The sequence below is a fragment of the Phalaenopsis equestris genome, unplaced genomic scaffold (genome assembly GCF_001263595.1).
Source record: "Phalaenopsis equestris unplaced genomic scaffold, ASM126359v1 Scaffold000287, whole genome shotgun sequence".
Lineage (NCBI taxonomy): Eukaryota > Viridiplantae > Streptophyta > Magnoliopsida > Asparagales > Orchidaceae > Phalaenopsis > Phalaenopsis equestris.
This window is the reverse complement of record NW_018164729.1, coordinates 1,399,796-1,408,852: the sequence shown is the minus strand read 5'-3', so window position 1 is coordinate 1,408,852 and position 9,057 is coordinate 1,399,796.

Sequence of the window (9,057 nt, the reverse complement as noted above, 5' to 3'; positions counted from 1 at the left end):
ACACTGAACTAGCCTATAGGATTTGGAGTCGACTCAGCAGATGCATGACTTTGGGCTTCCACTCTCCATTGGATCGAGCAAAACAATAAGTGATAACATCATTCTGATACATTTTATTTTTAAGCAGCAGTCAATATGTTCAAACTCCTAAATTCTAAATTTTGTTCTTTTTTGTTTGCAATTCTTTTTTATGTGCTATAGAGAAAATGGTTTGAAGCCAAATTCTGCATGTCAGAAAAAGGAGAGAAATAACCCAATTCCTCAATTCACGACATTAGGTCAAATGGAGAACCCTTCTTTATTAACTTCTTTGCATGATAGTATTAATATATCCTCTTGTTTATATGCCATGGAAGGTCAGATTGATTGTTTTAATCATGATGGCAAAGAGCACAGTTGGGGTGCTTTTCATATTGATGAATCAAAAAATATATGTGCTTTAGGTATCAGAAATGAAACTGGTATGAAACCAGTTCTGAATAAAGTGAGCGATGCAAATAGAGAAGGCCTTCTTGATTTATAATTTTCGCTTGATAGAGTTAGACTTGAGTCCAATGTTGAAGTGTCAAGTTCCTTAAGTTTACATTCTGACAACCATCCTGAAGAAATTTTGGAGGATACTTGCTCTCAAACTCAATATCAAGATGATGGAGTTTTATTGAATAAACATGATCTTGACAGATGCTCAGTTAATTCATCTACATCATATTGTCATATGCATTTGAAATGGGACACACAAACTTTGCAGAGTTCTATCTCAGCAGAGCCTTCACTCCACTTTTTGGAAGATCACCATGATAACTTCATTTGTTGTGAATGAGTGGATAAGATGGTTTTTTGGGATCCTTTCTACGAGCAGCATTTCTTCTACAATTTTTTGTCATTGAAATCAACATGGCATTCGCCTCTGGGTATGAAGAACTATGCATTTGTTTGTAGCAACTTAAGCAGAACATATACACATGAAGCTGCAGCTGAGAAAGATGCAGGGGTGAACATTCTTGTGATTCCAACAGTGTTGTAATGGATTTGTTGACTGACATTGGAGTCAAATATTTTATTGAGTACCAAACACGGCTGTGAGAGTCAAATATTTTGAACTTATGCATGTATAAAAAGTAGAAATAAGAACTGTGATAAGTTTAACTCAACTCCACTACAACCTTTCATTGAAAACCAAATGCAACTATTTTTTAGAGTTAATTTCTAGATTATTTGATCAATAAGATGCATAGCACTCCATTGGATCCTGCGAGAAGCAGAACTACGTAGAATTTTATGGCAAAGCAGAGCACTCCATTGGAAGAACAAACCATGCCCGACACACGGAAAAATAGAACTACGTAGAACTTTCTGAAGAACAAACAATTTTTCCCACTAGCTTCAGAATCCTAACAATAGCAGAATAAGAATAAAAAACTTTAGAATCCAAATTTCGTGCACGATTTAAACTTCATAATCCAAAAAAAATAGTTATATGAAAATAAAATGAAGTGAAGACAAAATTTGAAAGCATAAATCAAATTTCTACTTAAAACATTTCAAAATTGCAAGAGTCTCAAGTTTAAACCCTATTGATGCATCAATATACAAAAGATTCAACAACTATGCAAAAAAGGTTAACAAAAACTGACTTTCTACTGACTTTCTACTTCGACTGACTTTCTACTTCGCCAAAGTACAAAAAGTTGCTATTTTGAAAAACTGACTTTGAACTTCGCCAAACGCGCCAACAAACCATTTCTGTTTAATATGATCCCCCATAAGCAGGAGCTTATCTCAAAGCTGGAATTTTTCATGTAATAAAGAGCTAGAATATACAAAAGTGGTCCAAGAGAAGAAAGTATACAATTTAAAATAAACTAAAACAAATTGATTATCATTTTCCACGATATTGAGATCAATATTATGCTTACAGAAAATCTAAATTTTGTTATTAGTATTACAAAAATGATTATATTATTTAAACTTCCTAAGAATGCTCTCTTTGTTGAGAGAAATCAAAGGTTCCAAAAGAGCAAAGATAGAAAGATTATTGACCCTACATAAGTGCTTGAGTCTATTAAGGGAGGAAGTGTTTGCCACTCCCCTAATATTCCAAACCATAATATTAAACATGATTATTCAGAAGACCCCTTCTAGAAGACCTAGGAAGGGTGTTGAATATTTCACCATCTGAATGATATTTATTATTAATAATGATATTTTCACGATTTAGATGTAAAAGCTCATTTTTTTCTTTTATTTTTCTTTTTACTTGATTTTTGCACTAATCATTCTTCCTCAAGGGCGTTCATAGCATTCGATAGAACATTATCAGGAATTAGTTCAACGGGAAAAGAAGACCCCGACACTTTCTCAGTGCTATTGTTTGCTATTGTTCAACATATCAACATAATATCATTAGCAGAAAGAAGACCTTATAAACATTCTTGCCCATGTTTATCAGTGTTAAGAGCATAAGGAATAGCAACATGAGGTGACATAACAATAGGTTCATATAGGTTCACTATTATTAACAATTTCAATGATCCCAATTCCCTCATCTAGCCCTTCTTTACCTTTTTAAAAAATATCCGACTCTTTCTCGATATTTTTATTTAGTAAAAGAAAAATTCGTAAACTATCTTGTTTTTATATATTTATATATCCGTAATAGTATATCGGCATTAGTAACATGAGGAGACTTAATCATAGGCCACTACTATTAGCAATATCATAGGTCTCAATTCCCACAACAAGACCTTCCATAGTTTTGGTATTATCAGTAATAGGGGGAGTAGGGGGAGAGGGGATAATAGAGGGGATAATGCTCTCCACATCATTCTCAGGGAGCGGCTTGTGTGATGGGGCAGGAGGGGTGGGCCTATGCTTCAAATGAGGGTATAGACGAAAACAATGAGAAGGGATATGTCCGAACATACGACAATGAGTACAATATGATGAATGATTTTCCAATTCAACTTTCTGCCAATAGCCTCTATGTTCGGACCCTATCCAAATCTCATCGCAAAATGGTAAGGTAATATCACGCTCAACCAGAACCCTCGCCTCCGAAGGTCTGCTTAATAAGAAGGTGGGGCCTTAATGGCTTGCCATAAGCCGCGTTAAGAGAAAAAATCACTTCATTATTGAACAAATGAAATTTGAGCCCAGAAAAACGCAACCAAATTGGAATTATAGGTGGTTTTGATTCGGGATCAAAATCAATGGACCACTTTAAAATTTTCATAGTTTTACCATCAATCTTGACAAAACGGCGTGAAAACATTCTAGTGTAATCCTCATCGTTAAAAAAATAGAGGAAAAAGAAAACATCAATCAGAAGCTGAAATAATAAAAAAACGACGATGGCTAAAACGAATAACGCAATCTCTAAAATCAATGAGCAATGCAGCATTAGAAAACTAAGACGGCTTCTAAACTAGATGCAATTTTTTCCTATTCACAGAAAAATAAAATATTTTTTACTGAGCAAGCTTCCTCCAAAGGCCTTTGGGTTGTAGCAGGCACTTTACTCTTCCAAATACAAAGCCGGAATCAGTGAGGGTGGACTTAAAAATTGGGGATGAGATTCTCAGGGAAAGATTTAGGGCCTATTTGGAGCAGCTTATAAGTGCGGCGACGTTTTTGAAAACGTCGCCGCACCATTTGTTTTGGGCGTTTAGCGAAGTTCAAAGTCAGTTTTTCAAAATAGCAATTTTTTGTACTTTGGCGAAGTAGAAAGTCAGTTTTCATTAACCTTTTTGCACAGTTGTTGAATCATCTGTATATTGATGCATACTGATGCATCAATAGGATTTAAACTTGAGACTCTTGCAATTTTGAAATGTTTTAAGTAGAAATTTGATTTATGCTTTCAAAACTTGTCTTTACTTCATTTTATTTTCATATAACTATTTCTGTTTGGATTATGAAGTTTAAACCGTGCACGAAATTTGGATTTTGAAGTTTTTTATTCTTATTCTGCTATTGTTTGGATTCTGAAGCAAGTGGAAAATGGTTTGCTCTTTAGAAAGTTCTACGTAGTTCTGCTTTTCCATGCGTCAGGCATGGTTTGTTCTTTCAATGGAGTGCTCTGCTTTTCCAGAAGATTCTACGTAGTTCTGCTTCTCGCGGGATCCAATGGAGTGCTCTACATCTTATTGATCGACCAATCTAGAAATTAACTCTACAAAATAGTTATATTTGGTTTTAAATGAAAGGTTGTAGTGGAGTTGAGTTAAACTTTTCACAGTTCTTATTTCTACTTTTTATGCATGCATAAGTTCAAAATATTTGACTCTCACAGTCGTACTTGGTACTCAATAAAATATTTGACTCCAATTTCAGCAACGAATCCATTACAATACTGTTGGAAACACAAGAATGTTCAACCCCTGCATCTTTCTCAGCTGCAGCTTCATGTGTATTTGTTCTGCTTAAGTTGCTACAAACAAATGCATAGTTCTTCTTACCTAGAGGCGGATTCCATGTTGATTCTATTGACAAAAAATTGTAGAAGAAATGCTGCTCGTAGAAAGGATCCCAAAAAACCATCCAATCCACACATTCACAACAAACGAAGTTATCATGGTGATCTTCCAAAGAGTGGAGTGAAGGCTCTGCTGAGATAGAACCCTGCAAAAGTTTGTGTGTCCCATTTCAAATGCATATGACAATATGATGTAGATGAATTAACTGAGCATCTGTCAAGATCATGTTTATTCAATAAAACTCCATCATCTTGACATTGAGTTTGAGAGCAAGTATCCTCCAAAATTTCTTCTGGATGGTTGTCAGAATGTAAACTTAAGGAACTTGATACTTCAACATTGGACTCAAGTCTAACTCTATCAAGCGAAAATTATAAATCAAGAAGGCCTTCTCTATTTGCATCGCTCACTTTATTCAGACCTGGTTTCATACCAGTTTCATTTCTGATACCTAAAGCACATATATTTTTTGATTCATCAATATGAAAATCACCCCAACTGTGTTCTTTGCCAACTGATTAAAACAATCAACCTGACCTTCCATGGCATATAAACAAGAGGATATATTAATACTATCATGCAAAGCAGTTAACAAAGAAGGGTTCTCCATTTGACCGAATGCCGTGAATTGAGGAATTGGGTTATTTCTCTCCTTTTTCTGACATGCAAAATTTGGCTTCAAACCATTTCCTCTATAGCACATAAAAAAGAATTGCAAACAAAAAAGAACAAAATTTAGAATTTAGGAGTTTGAACATATTGACTGCTGCTTAAAAATAAAATGTATCAGAATGATGTTATCACTTATTGTTTTGCTCGATCCAATGGAGAGTGGAAGCCCAAAGTCATGCATCTGCTGAGTCGACTCCAAATCCTATAGGCTAGTTCAGTGTTTGTAATGTAAATTAAATTGTCAAAAAGGTTTGAAGCTATGGGTGCTAGCCTTGAAAGTCATATTTAAGTTAAATGCACCATATGTATCATAAAAGTCAATGAATTATCTACATTCTCGAATTCCAATATTTCATTTACATGCACCTTTCTATTACTTGTTCTTATTTTATATGCAAATTTTTTTTTTACTTTTTCATTATATATAGTTTATGTTGTCAATTTGGTTTGAATCATCATTGGCTAATATGCAATTCCAGTTGTTTTCATTGCCATCATGATTTGGAAGATTCAATCATAAAGTCCTTTCAACAACAAATTACAATAGGAAAATAATTTTAAATAAGCTATAATGACTCTGGTGCGTTAGTTATGCTTTTCCATTACAATCTGAGTGTTGATATACATTACAATTAAATTTGAGCCATATAAAAGTTAATGCCTTAGTGAAAAGGGTGTGTGAAATTCAAGGCAGAGCTTGCATTTTAGCTCTTGATGTTTTTAGGTTAATGCCTATCCAATGTGCTTATCATATTCTGCAACAACCTATATATATTTTGGAAGTATTCTTTGGCAAGCAGTTGTAAGAATTAACAATATGATGAATTTCATTTGTTTTTTCAAGTTTTAGAAAAGAGGCGGGGGACTTTTAGCTTCAAAGGACATAATACTATTTGTATAATTACCACTAATACAATATTTTCTTTCTTTAATTCTTTTGATCTTTTCTCATGTTGAATCTTACTTTTTTATGCATCCCCTGATTAGGTGAGAACCGAAAGTTTTAGGAATGGAATCTTTATTCTGGAACTCAATTGGCAAAGTTTTTAATCACTTGGAGCTTTTTTTTTCATTATGTATTTTTATTCTCTTAGCCCATACATATATCCATTGGAGAATTATTTCACTATTCGATTATTATAGAAATATTTGGAAATAGTTTTATTAAAGAGCTGTTTTTTAACAGCTTAAAGATCTGCAGTTAAATGTTTTTCAAAGCTTAATGAGTATGTATTATAGATGCTTTTAAGTGCTTAGTTCCATACAGATGACAATATGAATGTTTGAATTTGGGGCTGTGACAATTATTTTCATACGAATTGACATGATTGGTATTGAGCCAATGTGGTTGGGTGAGGTTTTGGCTAGTGAATATTATTTTCACCTGCAGACCTGTGAAAGTGATATATTATACATGAATGTGCTTGCCACTATTTGATAAATCACTACTCATAGTGTGGAGTTCCTATCTGGAGCATTTACATAAAATAGCAGCTCAAAAATATTCAGTTTCGAAAATGGCTCTTATCTTTTGTTTACAGTTTTGGAAATTGAAAGTGGCTCTTATATTCAGTTTTGGAAATAGAAAGTTGCTCTTATATTCAACTTAACATATCTATGTTTTGAAAGTGGAAATTGAAAGTGGTTGCATCCAAAAATGGCTCTTATATTCAGCTTACAGTTTTGGAATATGGCTGTTACAGTTTTGAAAATGGCTCTTGTAGTTTTGAAATATTTTTGTTTTTGTTTTTCCTGCAGTTTGGAAAGTGGAGCAAGTTTCTTTTTGTCCGACAGTTCTAGAATATTTCTATTAAATGATTGGTGGGGTATTCGTTTTGGAAATTTATATGGCTGGCATTTGAAGCTTAATCCAATTAGAATTTCATATATTCAGAACAATTGACACTTTAGGATGGCTTAAATAATTATAATAATCATTGTGTCATTCCGTTTTTGGATGTTGAAATGTTATATGAGTGTGGTTTTCAGTTGATATGCAGTGTCTTCTATATGCCTTGGCTTATATGTCGTGACTTATATGTCATTGTATGCATGAAAATTATTAAGATGTTTACATACATAGCACTCGAAGCATTTTAATAGTGGGTTTATTTAGAGGAGAAAAAAGTTGAAATTATGTTATTGAGAAGAAAACTTCGATTTAAGGCTGGTGAAAGATGCAAATGCAGTAATTTTAGTTTTAATTTCAATTCTCATTCTCTCAGGTTCTATTTAATTGTGCTTACATACATAACAATTGAAACATTCAATTTATGGATGGTAAAGGAAGTCAATTCATACGAACTACAAAAGTATATTTTGGCCTAAAGGTTTAGGGCAATGTTTGTTAGTTGTTCAAACAGAAAATTTATATTTCAGGGCATTCCTCAATTTCTTTTCAACATAGCTGTTCGGGATATAGGTTTGTTTACAGCATTACTTTCCAGGAGATCAAACCTTGCCCCCTTGCTTTTAATGTTTATTACTTTTATTCATATAATAGTGTAGCACCTTGGATGACCAAAGAACTCTATTGCAACCATTGCTTCCACAATTTGGTATGTTGAGTTTTTTTTTGTTATTCTCTCTAGTTTTTGACTGATCAACGCTTTTTATAATAATTTTAGGACAATGAGCTCGAAATATTCAGGGAATTCAGGGCAAATGATGTGTCAATGTGAGCTACCGTCATTACTATTGACATCACGACAGACACATAGTTACGGACGATAATTCTACAGGTGCCCGCGTTGGGGACAAGGACCAGACGACTGCAAATTCTTCAGGTGGGCTGACAGTGGAACTATTTTTACGATATCTCAATTGGACACATCTGCTAGGAGTTCAATAGTACCACAACAGGAGAACGCCGCTTGTGGTTCGAGTTCTTCCGTTTTTACGATGTCGCAGTCAGACAGATTTGCTCAGGGTTCTGAGTGTCAGATGTAGGTGGCATGGGCCGGATATGCTGCTATATTATAAAGTTAATATTATCATATTTTTACTTATCATTTTAACATGTTATTTTTTCTTTTTTATGAGTTATTATTATACTTTGTAGTAGTATGTGCTGCTGCATTTGACTTTTGTATGTATAACATATTTGTTTGATGTGATCAGATATACTTTAGTTATATAAATATAAATCAACTTTTTGGTATTTTCTTATCTGAACAGTGATCTTTAATTTTGTTGAGAAAAGAACAGATTCTGCTGCACAAATTATTCATTAATTATTCATTTAATTCATTTAATTAAAAAAAACTTTCCAAATAAGCTGTTTACAAAACACACTAACCAAACAGTTAAACTGCTTATTCAGAACAGAAGCAGAATGAACAATTTTGCAGAATCAGCTATTTTCCATAAGCGCCAACCAAACAGTCAGACAGCTAATTCGGATCAGCTGCTCATCAGCAGATTATCAGGATAAACTGCTTATCAGCAGAAGTTGGATAAGCTGCAGCTGCCCCAAACAGACACTTAAGAGGGAAGAAGAGATAAATGAGAGGAGGTAAGATCGAGATTTCTTACCAAAGTCTGAGCAAGCTGCCTTTGGCGGAGGCAGAGTGGAGCAAGCTTTCCTCGACGGAGGCAGACCGTAGCTTCGGCGGAGGCAGAGCGGGTCTTCGGCGAAGCGAAACATAAAATATGCCCCAATCGCACGTTCGAAACGCTTATCGCGTGTCGATACCCGCGATCAGGTTTTCTCCAAATTGCAAACGCGATTATAAAATAAGCTGCGCAAACGCGCAAAACAAACGGTGCGGCGGCATTTTAAAAATCGCCGCTGCACTTATAAGCTGCCCCAAACGGGCCCTTAAGCTTGAGCTCAATAAAACTATTTTAAGCAAAATATTAAAAGTGGCTCAAGCCTCTTAGGCTCTGTTTGGGGCGGCTTTTCTCACGC